Genomic DNA, 16067 nt, shown 5'->3' on the forward strand with positions numbered 1-16067 from the left:
CAAAGGTACAGGACAGCAGGCAGGCACAGGGCAGGCAGGAAATGTCAAAACCAGGAAACTAGAAAACAGGGACTATAGCAAAGACAGGCGCAAGGGAAACTGCTGGTAGGTTAGAACGAACAAAACTAACTCACACAGACAGGCAGACAGAAAACACAGGTATAAGTACACAGGGGATAATGAGGGAAGATGGGCAACACCTGAAGGGGGGTGGAGACAAGCACAAGGACAGGTAAAACAGATCAGGGCGTGACACATGACATTATATTGGTTGCAAGAATTTTGTATAATAATTAAAATAGAAAAACTCTAAGTTTTGAATCCATAGTTGTTTTGTGTATCAGTTCTTAAACCCTGTGCCATAGAATCGGCACATCAAACTTTGTAAACTTTTTGGTCCTTAAATGGAACCTGGTGTACTTTTTTATTCATCACATTTTCTTAAAACCAATTTTGGCCTTTAATGCAGGGGTGACAGACAGGTTCCTTACTTTCCCCCCTTCCACTTGCCTCCATTTATGCGGTAATGCTGCAATCAGTTGGTTGTAATTTTGCATAGAGCAGACATTTCCATAAATGTTTGTTAGCTCCATGTGTGACATCGCTCCCCCAGTCCTATTTATGATATCATTAACAAAGCTTATACTGTTTTTCTTAGTTTTTTAAATGATTTTTGTTATCAAATAGTATATTTGAGTTTAGCCATAATATTTGTTGTAATATTTATTTCTGTCTTTTCTGGTGAATTAAACTGAAATTGGAACCAGCTTTATATGACTTGTTTTAAAAAAAAGGGATGTTTTGAAGATTATTTCATTTTCAAATAACCGAAAGTGAGTTTGGATTTAAGTATAACTTTTGTATGACTGAAGCCTTTAGTGAGAGGTTCAATGTTTAAATATTTAATAATTTTAGCCCTCTGAATTCATATGTCACGTCCTGACCAGTGAAAGAGGTCATTTGCCATAGTAGTATGGTCAGGGCGTGGCAGGGGGGCTTGTTTTGTATGTATTTTGGGTTTTCTGTTTCTATGTGGGTTTTTCTAGTATTCTATTTCTATGTTTTGTTTTCCATGTTTTGGCCGGGTATGGTTTCCAATCAGAGGCAGGTGTCTTTCGTTGTCTCTGATTGGAAGCCATACTTAGGCAGCCTGTTCTCCTTTGGGGTTTGTGGGTAGTTGTTTTCCGTTTTCTCAGTGTACCTTACGGAACTGTTGTCAGTCGTTTTATTGTTTTGATTCGAGTGTCTTCATTAAAAGTTTAAATATGAGCACTATACACGCTGCACCTTGGTCAACTCATTTCGACGCCTGTGACATCATATTCATTATATAAATAGGCCCGTTTAATTTTGTGTGACTTGCCGTTCCAAATAATGAGGAATATTTTTTGCTCATATAATTTAAAAAACAAGTTGTCTGGAGTAGGCAGGGCCATCAGTAAATAGGTAAACTGGGATATGACTAAATTAATCAGGGTGATTTTTCCACAAATAGACAAGTATTTACCTTTCCATGTATTGTATTGCGATCATTCGCAATACAATATATATATCTCATCAACTTTGTTGGTCCTTTCCCTTTCATTCAGATGGTCAAACCCATATAGGTCTCCCGCCGGTGTTCCAGCAGCACGTTATAGTATCGTATCAAGTTTCCTAAACATGTCAGCATTATTAACCGTGCCTTACACGGAGTGGCCATATGTGCACGGCATGACGTGTGGGAAAGGGTGTTTCACATTGGACATGCATGCATTAGCATCTGCATGGGGAAATGTCACGGAAACACCCCACTGGTACCAGGGCTCAAAGGGGTCAGCTAGACTTAATTGCACTGGGAACCAGCCTGGCCTCAGAGCCATACGAAATATACTATACGAATGTCAGACAACCTCCAAGATGTATGATATGTACTAATAGTCTAGTTACATTAGACAGAAACTAAAGTAGGGTGGTTGGTCGAGGATGGGTGGGCATAATCTGCGACCGTCTAGCAATCCAAAGGTTGTGTGTTCAAGTTGCGTTGGGGATAACTGTAGCATTTTAGCTAACCCTTGTCTAAGCTTAACCTAATTCACCTATCCCGCTACGCAAATTCACTTAACCTTTGTTGTTTTAATTCTCCTAATCTTTTACGCAAATTATCCTAACCTTTGTTGTTAGTTCACCTAACCATCAATGTAAATTCTCCCTGTATTTCTCCTTTGTTGTTAAGACGCAACAAGCGATCTGTTCTCAGAGATAGACTTATAATACTAAATATCCTCCAAGACGTATGATAAGTTACATCATACAATCTGTATGATATTGTAAGACCCCTATTCCATTCATAATGTAACCTAACATAATATAACATATACTAAATGGAGTGTCACAGATTTAAGTACAGAATAATACGGAATTGCCCTGAGACCACGTTGTGGGAACATGTGTGGTTACTCCAGGCTGGTGGGTATGCTAGCGCCAACCCTATACCCGCTCCGTAAGGGGGTCTGCCATCTGTCGCTAGCTACCTCAGGGCCTCATGGGAGTCCCATGTGGGCTCAATGCAGGAGAGTGACACACAGTAAATGTCATATGAAACCATAATGTGCCCGGTATGTGTAATTTATGTTAAATCCTTGAGTTCTGGTATGTTCATGCAGGTACAACTGATGCAAGGTCAGAATGTATTGGTGATACATACAGTACATAAAGATATACACTTCAGTCTTGTATCTGTTGCATCCCATGTAGATGAGTAGTTCTACAGTATATTATAGAAATTAAATGGTGTGTTTTGACAGTGGCATTGATGCTGCATGCTGTCAAATGTAGGAATATTGCAGCCTGTGGTTTTGTTAAGCACTGGGAGCCTATGGAGATAATTGCTTTTGAAGCGTTATTTTGTATGGATATAGACAACACTGAGTTTTCAGGGCAGGCCTTCGGCTTCATTTAGACAGGCAGCCTAATTAAAAAATTTAAAAAAATCCCACTAATTGGTCTTTTGACCAATCACATCAGATCTTTTCACATCAGTTTTTTTTCAGAGCTGATCTGATTGGTAAAAAGACCAATTCGTGAAAATAATATCCGAATTGGGTTGCCTGTCTAAACGCAGCCCTTGTGAACTCATCTTTTCAATCTGAAGCATAATCTTCATCAGACATCCTTTCTCCAACCCTCATATTTTGGTTTGATTAAACCAAGTTTTCAAAAGTTTCAGTCTTTCAACTAAATCGCAGCCTCCAATTTCTATTCAAGTGAGATCACATCTCGATTCTCTTTGGAGTTTACATTTTTCAGCAACGAGTATAACATGGTTCTCAAAATAGAGAAGAAGAAAGTTCTGAAGCACTATGATTACCAGAAACATTTTTTACCTAAGGACAGGTTGGTGTCAATTCTACCCCTAGCTTCATCTCCATAATTGAGACAATCAGTTCGCTTGATTGGTACACCCTCCCTCGACTTTTGGATTGATTTTGAAAAAAGACCCTTGTTTCTTCAGTGGAGTGGTGTACTACAGGGCCGTTATAGTAGTTTGTCTTTCCTCTGGGGCAAAATAGTTTTGTTAGCGTTAATTGCAAACTAAATCTGTCCATCTGTTTGATCATTAACAGTGACAGCACTTTAATGTACTTTAAAGTCCTTCTGCTCTCATGTGACAGGGCTTCTTAAGACAAATACTCCCTTTCTGCACTGACCCCGTCTTACCCTTGCCCCAGTGCATGTGCTTAAACACACACACACACACACACACACACACACACACACACACACACACACACACACACACACACACACACACACACACACACACACACACACACACAATCAAATACATACACTTACTTACATTCTCTCTCTCTCTCTCTCATTCACTATCACACACACAATCAAATAATGAACACACACGATAACACATCTCTTAAAAAAATGTGACACACTCACACTCACAGACACATAGTCAGACAATTGACTTGAAAGGGGACAGATTCCAGCCACACAGAGACACGTGTGTGAGAGTGAGAAATGCTGTTGGGGGCTTGTCAGCTGTTTAAATGGAAGTGTCGTGACTTGAGTGGCGTACTCATGGGACCCAGAGGTTGGCTCTTATAGGCTGAGAGGACGCTCTGCACACTCACTGAATATACCCATCCAAGCTGGACCAGGCCAAATCAAACTAGGATGAACCATTGCTCATCCATATATTTACATATTCTTCATGATGTTCCTTTACTTAGATTTGTGTGTATTAGGTATATGTTGTGAAATTGTTAGATATTACTTGTTAGATATTACTGCACTGTCGGAACTAGAAACAAGCATTTCGCTACACCCGCAATAACATCTGCTAAACACGTGTATGTGACCAATAAAATGTGATTTGATTCGATTTTTATTCGATTTTCGGAAAATTTGAAATAGTCATTCAAATGACTTCAGCATATGTATTCTGAAACACATTTCAGAATGAAATAGTTTAAAAGCATATAGTATTGTTATTTTACCTGTTCTATACCCAATTATTCCAAAATAAAAATCATATTATCTGATTCAACTCATTGTCGTTTCTGAACGACAGCCATTTCTGTATCATACTACAGTATATTTAGTCTTTGGACACATGGGGTTACTGTTTTTTAACACTTTCACAAATCATGTGAATACATTTTTAAAGGATCAGATCTTCATAATTTTTTGTATGTAGATTGTCCCGACTAATATATACAGTTGAAGTCGGAAGTTTACATACACCTTAGCCAAATACATTTAAAGTCAGTTTTTCACAATTCCTGACATTTAATCCAAGTAAAAATTCCCTGTCTTAGGTCAGTTAGGATCACCACTTTATTTTAAGAATGTGAAATGTCAGAATAATAGTAGAGAGAAAGATTTATTTCAGCTTTTATTTATTTCATCACATTCCCAGTGGGTCAGAAGTTTACATACACTCAATTAGTATTTGGTAGCATTGCCTTTAAATTGTTTAACTTGGGTCAAACGATTCGGGGAGGCTTCCACAAACTTCCCACAATAAGTTGGGTGAATTTTGGCCCATTCCTCCTGACAGAGGTGGTGTAACTGAGTCATGTTTGTAGGCCTCCTTACTCGCACACGTTTTTTCAGTTCTGCCCACAAATTTTCTATGGGATTGAGGTCAGGGCTTTGTGATGTCCACTCCAATACCTTGACTTTGTTGTCCTTAAACCATTTTGCCACAACTTTGGAAGTATGCTTGGGGTCATTGTCCATTTGGAAGACCCATTTGCGACCAAGCTTTAACTTCCTGACTGATGTCTTGAGCTGTTGCTTCAATATATCCACATGATTTTCCTTCCTCGTGATGCCATCTATTTTGTGAAGTGCACCAGTCCCTCCTGCAGCAAAGCACCCCACAACATGATGCTGCCACCCCCGTGATTCACGGTTGGGATGGTGTTCTTCAGCTTGCAAGCCTCCCACTTTTTTCTCCAAACATAATGATGGTCATTATAGCCAAACAGCTCTATATTTGTTTCATCAGACCAGAGGACATTTCTCCAAAAAGTACGATCTTTGTCCCCATGTGCAGTTGCAAACTGTAGTCTGGCTTTTTTATGGCGGTTTTGGAGCAGTGACTTCTTCCTTGCTGAGCGGCCTTTCAGGTTATATCGATATAGGACTCGTTTTACTGTGGATATAGATACTTTTGTACTTGTTTCCTCCAGCATCTTCACAAGGTCCTTTGCTGTTGTTCTGGCATTGATTTGCACTTTTCGCACCAAAGTACGTTCATCTCTAGAAGACAGAACGCGTCTCCTTCCTGAGTGGTATGACGGCTGCTTGGTCCCATGGTGTTTATACTTGCGTGCTATTATTTGTACAGATGAACGTGGTACCTTCAGGCGTTTGGAAATTGCTCCCATGGATGAACCAGACTTGTGGAGGTCTACAATTTGTTTTCTGAGGTCTTGGCTGATTTCTTTTGATTTTCTCATGATGTCAAGCAAAGAGGCACTGAGTTTGAAAGTAGGTCTTGAAATACCTCCAATTGACGCAAATGATGTCAATTAGCGTATCAGAAGCTTCTAAAATCATGACATCATTTTCTGGAATTTTCCAAGCTGTTTAAAGGCAGAGTCAACTTAGTGTATGTAAACTTCTGACCCACTGGAATTGTGATACAGTGAATTATAAGTGAAATGATCTGTCTGTAAACAATTATTGGAAAAATGACTTGTGTCATGCACAAAGTAGATGTCCTAACCAACTTGCCAAAACTATAGTTTGTTGACAAGAAATGTGTGGATTGGTTGAAGAATGAGTTTTAATGACTCCAACCTAAGTGTATGTGAACTTCCAACTGTAAATACACTGCCTTGCAAAAGTATTCATACCCGTTGGATTTTTTCAAATTGCATTGTGTTGCAAAGTAGGATTAAAAGGGACTTAATTCAAATTTTCTGTCAACAATCTATACAAAATACTCCGTAATGCAAATATTTTACAGTTTTTAAAGATTAATAGGAATGAAATAATAAAAATATAGTTGTTGCATAAATATTCAGCTCCCTGAGTCAATACATGTTAGAAACACCTGGCAGAGATTACAGCTATGAGTCTTCTTGGGTAAGTCTCGAAGAGCTTTACACCCCCGGATTGTGTTATATTAGCCCATTATTCTTTTCATAATTCTTCTAGTTCTGTCAAGATGTTGGGGTTCATGGCTAGGCAGCAATTTTCAAGTCTTGCCATAGATCTTCAAGCAGATTCAAGTCAAAATGATAACTTGGCCACTCAAGAACATTCATTGTCTTCTTGGTAAGCAACCCCAATGTAGATTTGGCCTTGTGTTGTAAGTTATTGTCCTGCTGAGAGGGGAATTTCTCCCCCAGTGTCTGGTGTAAAGCAGACTGAAGCAGGTTTTCCTTTAGGATTATTTCCTGTGCTTAGCCTCATCCCGTTTATTTTTATCCGGTAAAACTTCCCAGTATTTGCCGATGTCAAGCATACACACAATGATGCAGCCACCACCATAGTTGAAAATAAAGAGGCAGTCACTCAGTGATGTGTTGTGTTGGATTTGCCCCAAACACAAGGATTTGCATTTAGGCCAAAAACAGTGTATTCTTTTGCTGTGTTTTTTCTGCAGTATTACTTTAGTGCCTTGCTCCATACAAGATGCATGCTTTGAAATATTTTTATTCTGTATATTTGTGGTCTTTTCACTCTTTTCATTATTGTGGAGTCACTAAAATGCTGTTGATCCTTCCTCAGTTGTCTCCCATCACAGCCATTGAACTCTATAATTGTTTTAAAATCAGAAGGACAACTGTGTCTTTGATGTATGTGTCTGATCCAATTTAGCCTTTCCTTAACAAAGGGCTGAATACTTACGCAATGACTATATTTTATTTATCAAGTTTTTATTCATCTTTAAAAAATGATTGAGTATTTTGAATTGATTGTTGAGAAGAAAATTACAATTAAATCAATTTTAATCCCTCCTTTAACACAATAAAATGTGAAGAAATCCAAGGGGTCCGAATACTTTTGCAAGGCACTGTATGAAAACAATACTGAAAGAAATCCACACACTCTTTCTCCTTATACACTGCATATGCAGTATAAACAAATTCAATGGAGTCATTTTATCAGCGTTTTGTTTCTCTTTCTCAGATCTTTAACATGTTCAAATCTTAATACAGCATAAGCAAATCCAATGTAAGTCAAAATATATTTGATATTTGATATTCTTCTAAGTAGCCACCCTTTGCCTTGATGACAGCTTTGCACACGCTTGGCATTCTCTCAACCAGCTTCACGAGGTAGTCACCTGGAATGAATTTCAATTAACAGGTGTGCCTTGTTAAAAGTGAATTTGTGGAATTTATTTCCTTCTTAATGCTCTTGAGCCAATCAGTTGTGTTGTGACACGGTAGGGTTGGTATACAGAAGATAGCCCTATTTGGTAAAAGACCGAGTCCATATTACGTCAAGAACAGGGGGTCAAGGGGTCTGAAACCTTTCCGAAGGCACTGTATATATAATCATTGAACATGTATTCACATGACTTAATAATGAAATGTGTAAAAAACAATAACCCCATGCGTCCAAAGACAAAATATAGTACAATATAAAAAACTCACATTGTAGACAAACGCTTTAGCCGATTTTAAAACATGTCTTCAGATTTGTCCATCAGTAAGCTCAGAGAACAGGTGTACCAAAGAACATTTTAATTTCCGTTATGGACATGAATGGGATATGTAGACTGGTATTGTGCTGGATATCATAAAAAATGAGGTTGGAAAGTGGTGGAATTCAGTGTGAGTCGTCAGGCAACTGATAATCCAGAGGTACTCCGTTGCCAAGTCCCATTCCTGGCCTCGTCCCTGAAAGCTTACGCGTTGACTCCCCTGGTGTCTATTTTTATGCCAGAATGACTGCCTGACCCCCCTCTTCATTAAGGCTGATGACTGATAGGCTTCATTGCTGGCAGGCGCTGTCCATACGTGATGCAACCACCGACCTTGAGTCTGGACCTGGGAAGCAGCAGCAGCCTTTCTAAATAAAGACACGGCTGCGATTGAGTCAGTTGCATAGTTTCCCCTACGGCATTTGCAACACACCTAGTGATTGAACTGTGGAGTTGTGCCTGACCCACGTGTGTGTGTGTGTGTGTGTGTGTGTGTGTGTGTGTGTGTGTGTGTGTGTGTGTGTGTGTGTGTGTGTGTGTGTGTGTGTGTGTGTGTGTGTGTGTGTGTGTGTGTGTGTGTGTGTGTACTCCACAGGAGGTTGGTGGCACCTTAATTGGGGAGGATGGGCTGGTGGTAATGGCTGGAGCGGAATAGGTGGAATGGTAACAAATAGATCAAACACATGGTTTGATGCCATTCCATTTGCTCTGTTCCAGCCATTATTATGAGCCGTCCTCCCCTCAGCAGCCTCCGCTGGTGTACTCTCATACTCTCATACAGTAGCAGGTATGCAGGTACGCTGAGTCATCTTGTCTGTACACTTTCCTTCGTCGGTTTATGCAAAGCCATCAAGACAAAGAATCTCCCCAACTGCTCAAATGGACTCCAATACGGAAGCTATAAGCTACAGAGCCCAATGTGCTAAAACCTGTGTTTAAGTTTGGGAGGGTGAAAATGAAGGCCTTCACTCACTTCCTGCTCCTTCAGCTGTGCATTTCCCTGACTGTCCATAAAGAGACAGTCATTGGTGAGGGCACATTGATTTCTCGGCATATCTAGTGATAAAACACGCTCCTCACTCTCCCGGGCCCTTAAACTACCCAATTTGAGGGCGCCTGATTTGGCAGGGCCACGGGGTAACTGTAAATATAGTTTTAGGGCAGGGGAAATGGTGGTGGAGGGGGTTCTCTATTAAAAATCCACACAGCCAGGAGGGGAATGGGAAAAGGGGAGCCACCTCAAGGACTCAAGCTAAGCAAAAGACTGAGAAGGAAGGAAAAACAGAATTCAGAAATGTCCTAAAGGACCTGTCCTAATGTTGGCCTATCCCTCCATCTACCACTCTCCTGCAAAGTTTCCGAGAGCAGCCTCATAGGTTCTTCTCTGTGCAAATGACAGCACAGTACGCAATGATGCTTCGAGTAAAGGTTTTACCCTTTCAGGCCACTGTAGTGTTCTTACAGTAACCCCTGTACTCAATCACCATGCAGTAAAATCACTGCAATGTACAGTAGTTACCTGAAAGTTTGAGCACCACCAGCATCACATACATTGTACAACCTTGCTTTTTATCTGGTAACTATGTCATGCTTCTGAACGATGTTTGAAAGCAACATACGTTTCCAGTGCAATCAAGCTGTATTTGTAGAAAACTCTTGTTTCTTCAAAAAAAATAGCTTCCTTGTCTGCAGCTTCCCCTAGTCATTAATGAAGCATTGTCCAGGCCGCACCACTTTATCATGATCTATGAATCTCTGATTTTGATGCAATAGAAAACCAATCACTTGCAGCACGACTCCAGGCAAAGCATTACTCATCATGTCTTTGACACAGGAGAAGAATTGAGTCATTCTTTTAAATTAAAACCACTCATTTGTAAATATAAACTTGCAGACAAAATACATACTCCTCTCTTATTTTGATGTATGAAAGAATAAAGCGACGGCGCTCTGTGATTTAGCGGCAGGACGAAAGGCAGGAGCTTCAAGCTGTGCCCAGACAAGGGATTAGGGCGCCGATCGCCGATGATCGAGCACTTTGCCTCGAGGTTGACGTTTGAAAATTCATATTCTATTATTATTATTATTTTACGGAGTCGTCTCTCGTTGTTCGGAATGTTGAGGGACTCACTAATGGGCTGGTTCGAAGATTCTTGGAAATACCCAAAACGTATCTGTCTTTCTCTAACTCTGTTATCTCAATGGTAACTTCACTCCTACACAGTTATAGCCTTGTTTTCCTTTGCTGGAGTTTGTGGAACACAAACTCTGATGCTCATTACCTTGGCTCCGTCACCTAATCGAACATGACATTTATTGAGCTCCTGGGGTGAGCTCAATAATCCAAAGTTTATTCTCACTTTAGTTCAATAAAGTTTGCACTCCTCACCTATGGATTTTATACCAACTATCAGATGCACGGCTCATATAACAGAACTTGAGCACCTAATCAAATTATGACATCTTAAGTTAGGCGATGTAATGCATGGGTTGGATGGCATCTACCAGCCTTACTGATGTCAAGCCACCATTTTCAAAAGAAGACGTGTAGATATACAGTACAGTCGACAGTTACACGTATCAGTTCAATAAGACAAATGTAACATATTCACAAGCCAATGTTCATCTGTAACTCATTGCATTTTAGAATTCCCCAAAGTACATTTAGGGTGTAGATCAGCTTTAATATTGCAGATAGATTGCAGCTTTCATCAGCGTAATTGTCTGCATCATTACGGAGCCCCCATATATTTGTTTTATCAATATATAGTAACAGTCAAACGTTTGGACACACCTACTCATTCAGGGGTTTTTCTTTACTTTTACTATTTCCTACATTGTAGAATAATAGTGAAGACATCAAAACCATGAAATAACACATATGGAATAACACATAGTAACCAAAGAAGTGTTAAACAAATCAAAATATATTTTAGATTTTAGATTCTTCAAAGTAGCCACCCTTTGCCTTGATGACAGCTTTGCACACTCTTGGCATTCTCTCAACCAGCTTCAGCTGGAATGATTTTCCAACAGTCTTGAAGGAGTTTCCACATATGCTGAGCACTTGTTGGCTGCTTTTCCTTCACTCTGCGGTCCAACTCATCCCAAACCATCTCAATTGGGTTGAGGTCAGGTGATTGTGGAGGCCAGGTCATCTGATGCAGCACTCCAACACTATCCTTGGTCAAATAGCCCTTATACAGCCTGGAGGTGTGTTTTGAGTCATTGTCCTGTTGAAAAATAAATGATAGCCCCACTAAGCGCAAACCAGATGTGATGGTGTATCGCTGCAGAATGCTGTGGTAGCCATGCTGGTTAAGTGTGCCTTGAATTCCTGGTGGGAACCATACGTGCAGAGATCATCGTTCATCTAGCCATGCTGGTTAAGTGTGCATTGAATTCTAATTAAATCACTGACAGTGTCACCAGCAAAGCACCCCCACACCATGACACCACCCTCCTCCATGGTTCACGGTAGGAACCACACATGAGTAGATAATCCCTTCACCTACTCTGCGTCTCACAAAGACACGACGGCTGGAACCAAAAATCTCAAATTTGGACTCATCAGACCAAAGGACAGATTTCCACCAGTCTAATGTTCATTGCTCGTGTTTCTTGGCCCAAGCAAGTCTCTTCTTAATATTGGTGTCCTTTAGCAGTGGTTTCTTTGCAGCAATTCGACCATGAAGGCCTGTTTCATGCAGTCTCCTCTGAACAGTTGATGTTGAGATGTGTCTGTTACTTGAACTCTGTGAAGCATTTTTTTGGGCTGCAATCTGAGGTGCTGTTAACTCTAATGAATTTATCCTCTGCAGCAGTCTTCCTTTCCTGTGGCGGTCCTCATGAGAGACATTTTCATCAAAGTTTCCAGATTGACTGACCTTCATGCCTTAAAGTAATGATGGACTGTCATTTCTCTTTGCTTACTTGAGCTGTCCTTGCCATGATATGGACTTGGTCTTTTACCAAATAGGGGCTATCTTCTGTATACCACTCCTACCATGTCACAACGCAACTGATTGGCTCAAACGCATTAAGAAGGAAACAAATTCCACAAATGAACATTAAACAAGGCACATCTGTCAATTGAAATGCATTTCTGGTGACTACCTCATGATGCTGGTTGAGAGAATGCCAAGAGAGTGCAAAGCTGTCATCAAGGCTACTTTGAAGAATCTCAAATATAAAATCTATTTTGATTTGATGAACACTTTTTTGGTTACTGCATGATTCTGTATGTGTTATTTCATAGTTTTGATGTCTTCACTATTATTCTACAATGTAGAAAACAGTAAAAAGAAAGAAAAACCCTTGAATGAGTAGGTGTGTCTAAACTTTTGACTGGTACTCTTTATATATATAATCTACCATTTTTATAGGAGTGGTTAAAACAGTGAGTAAATCCAAAAAGGTTTGGTATTTTTCCCCATATTCCATACAGTTCGCTATATTTTTATAATACATTACACTTGATCTTTCTTGAATAAGTTACTCCATTTCTTTCAGTTTTTCCTTTAACTTATTCTGTGCCTCTATGGTACAGTTTTTATTTATCCTTCTATTTCCTTTGTTAATATGAACTCTTCTGACCAAAATTGTTTTTGTTTTAAAGATGAGTATTTAATTGCATGGCCTCTAAAGACACATTTAAAAGTGTCCCATACAATAAGGGGATCTTCTGTATCTATGTTATGTCGGAGAAAGTGTTATAAACTGTTATAAATTCTTCTGTCCTACTTAGAAATAAGTTATCATCCAATAGGCTTTGATTGAATTAAATTAATTTAAATCTCTCTAATTAAATGTCATAGGTATATTTATTCAATGTTCCACACAAGGTTTGACCATAAACTTTGTATGTCAATACTTATTCAATAGCTATTGGCATATTAGCACACGTTCTAATTTCTTATTCGACTTTACCAACATTGTATCTTATAGAGTATTATTACATTGATTATTTGGGTTATCAAATCAACATACATTTCATTCTGAACTTTCAGATCCAATTATCTTAACATTCAATTGGAGGGGACATACAGATTTAAGGGGAGCGGGGAGCTTTTCAGGAGTTCTAAACCCAACAACCAGTAATCTGGTTATTTCAGATCGATCAATGTCTCCCCGCCGGCATCGGTACTGGTCTCATTACCACAAACACCAACCTGCCGCGACTCTGTCTCAATGCCAATGAGACTGGCAAGTCCTTTAAGAGCCCAAGGCGTAGGCCTCTGTCTGAGTGTAGGTCTGAACAGGTACCGCATCATCACAATAGGTAAAACTCCTACAGGGTGGGAAAGAAATTGGTCTATTTCCTGCTTGGATAATTACTCCTATACTCACAAGTACTTTTCTGAATCCCTAAGAACTAACTCCAGGATAGCAGGGTAGCTGGGAAAGGATGTGGCAGTCGTACACTCTTAGAATAAAAAGGTTATTCGGCTGTCCCCCTCCTTTCCGCAGATGGTTCTACCTGGAACCAAAAAGGTTTCTTCAAAGGGTTCTGCTATGGGGACAGCCAAACAACCCTTTTAGTTACTACATAGCAACTTTTTTTCAAAGAATGTAGTTGTAGGCCTCGCTATTAGCGTGGGTGGTGGGAACGACTAAGTAAGAAGAAGGGAGGAGGAAATGGTTGAGCGGGTGAAGGGATGGTGGCGGCAGCAGATGTATGGTGCCGTGCATACGGGTACAGTATGTGGGAGATGGGGTTAGCGACAGAATGCTAATCGGCCTCTTGGGCGCTGAGCCGGAGCAAATCAACTCCTCAGAGCGGATCATGGCACGGTCTGACATTAAACCCCCACACCTCCTCCCCTACCGCGTCAAACACACACTCTACGCTCACAGGAGAGATGGTGGGAGAGGGTGAGAGAAAAACTGTAAATGACAGAGCGAGAAAGAGAGAGAGAAAAATAGGAGAGTGAAAGAGGGAAAGGGAGAGTGACCTTAACCTGTTATGGATAGGGGGCAGTATTTTCACGTCCGGATAAAAAACGTACCCGATTTAAACTGATTATTACTCCTGCCCAGAAACTAGAATATGCATATAATTATTAGCTTTGGATAGAAAACACTCCAAAGTTTCTAAAACTGTTTGAATGGTGTCTGTGAGTATAACAGAACTCATTTGGCAGGCCAAAACCTGAGAAGATTCCTTACAGGAAGTGCCCTCTCTGACCATTTCTTGGCCTTCTACACTCTCTTTATTGAAAACTGAGGATCTCTGCTGTAACGTGACACTTCCTACGGCTCCCATAGGCTCTCAGAAGGCGGCAAAACGCTGAATGATGTCTTTGCAGGCCCTGGCTGAAAAACAGTAGCGCATTTGGATAGTGGCCGATCAGAGAACAGAGACTGGAGGCACGTGCACGAGGCGACACCATGTTTTTATTCTTTCATCTTTGAACGAAAACAACGACTCCCGGTCGGAATATTATCGCTTTTTTACGAGAAAAATCGCATAAAAATTGATTTTAAACAGCGGTTGACATGCTTCGAAGTACGATAATGGAATATTTCGCACGAACAAAACGCCGCTATTTGGATATAACTATGGATTATTTGGAACCAAACCAACATTTGTTATTGAAGTAGAAGTCCCGGGAGTGCATTCTGATGAAGAACAGCAAAGGTAATCCAATTTTTCTTATAGTAAATCTGAGTTTGGTGAGGGTCAAACTTGGTGGGTGTCAAAATAGCTAGCCTGTGATGGCGAGCTATCTACTCAGAATATTACAAAATGTGCTTTCACCGAAAAGCTATTTTAAAATCGGACACCTCGATTGCATAAAGGAGTTCTGTATCTATAATTCTTAAAATAATTGTTATGTTTTTTGTGAACGTTTATCGTGAGTAATTTAGTAAATTCACCGGAAGTGTTCGGTGGGAATGCTAGTTCTGAACGTCACATGCTAATGTAAAAAGCTGTTTTTTTATATAAATATGAACTTGATTGAACAAAACATGCATGTATTGTATAACATAATGTCCAAGGCGTGTCATCTGATGAAGATCATCAAAGGTTAGTGCTGCATTTAGCTGTGGTTTTGTTTTTTGTGACATTATATGCTAGCTTGAAAAATGGGTGTCTGATTATTTCTGGCTGGGTACTCTGCTGACATAATCTAATGTTTTGCTTTCGCTGTAAAGCCTTTTTGAAATCGGACAGTGTGGTTAGATAAAGGAGAGTCGTGTCTTTAAAATGGTGTAAAATAGTCATATGTTTGAAAAATGGAAGTTTGGGGATTTTTGAGGAATTTGTAATTCGCGCCACGCCTATCATTGGATATTGGAGCAGGTGTTCCGCTAGTGGAACGTCTAGATGTAAGAGGTTTTAAGGGAGGGTCTATAGGAAGAGAGAGTAAGGTAGATAGAGAGGGCTACAAATATAGAGGAATGTCTTCAGAAGAGGTGATATGAGTACTAGTGACTGAGAGCGTTTGGGCCAAACATTGAATTGTCGTATTCACAGACCAGTTTTCCAATACTACTGTCCACCTTCACACCTTCGACTCAACGTCATCCGAGCTTGAGTCTAAAAATATTCTCCTTTGTATTGAATTCGACAAACGCACGTCTCTCAATGGTGCGACCGCACGCCTTGAAACCCCATGTTCGCTGGGAACAAGGTGAGGCATGTCAGCGGGAGCTACGGAGGCCTCTTGAGTCAGGATACGGTGCGGCGTGGCGACAACACCCGCAATCAATTAGAGAGATTGCAGCGCTCAGGTGGCGCTTGTATACTGGTCCGCGATGACACAGAACGTCCCCCTGGAAAGGCACCTGGCAGGAATGCTAAGGAGAGCAAGCAGCTGTACACACACACACACACACATACACACACACACACACACACACACACACACACACACACACACACACACACACACAC

This window comes from Salmo salar, chromosome ssa18, assembly GCF_905237065.1.
Source record: "Salmo salar chromosome ssa18, Ssal_v3.1, whole genome shotgun sequence".
Taxonomy (NCBI): Eukaryota; Metazoa; Chordata; class Actinopteri; order Salmoniformes; family Salmonidae; genus Salmo; species Salmo salar.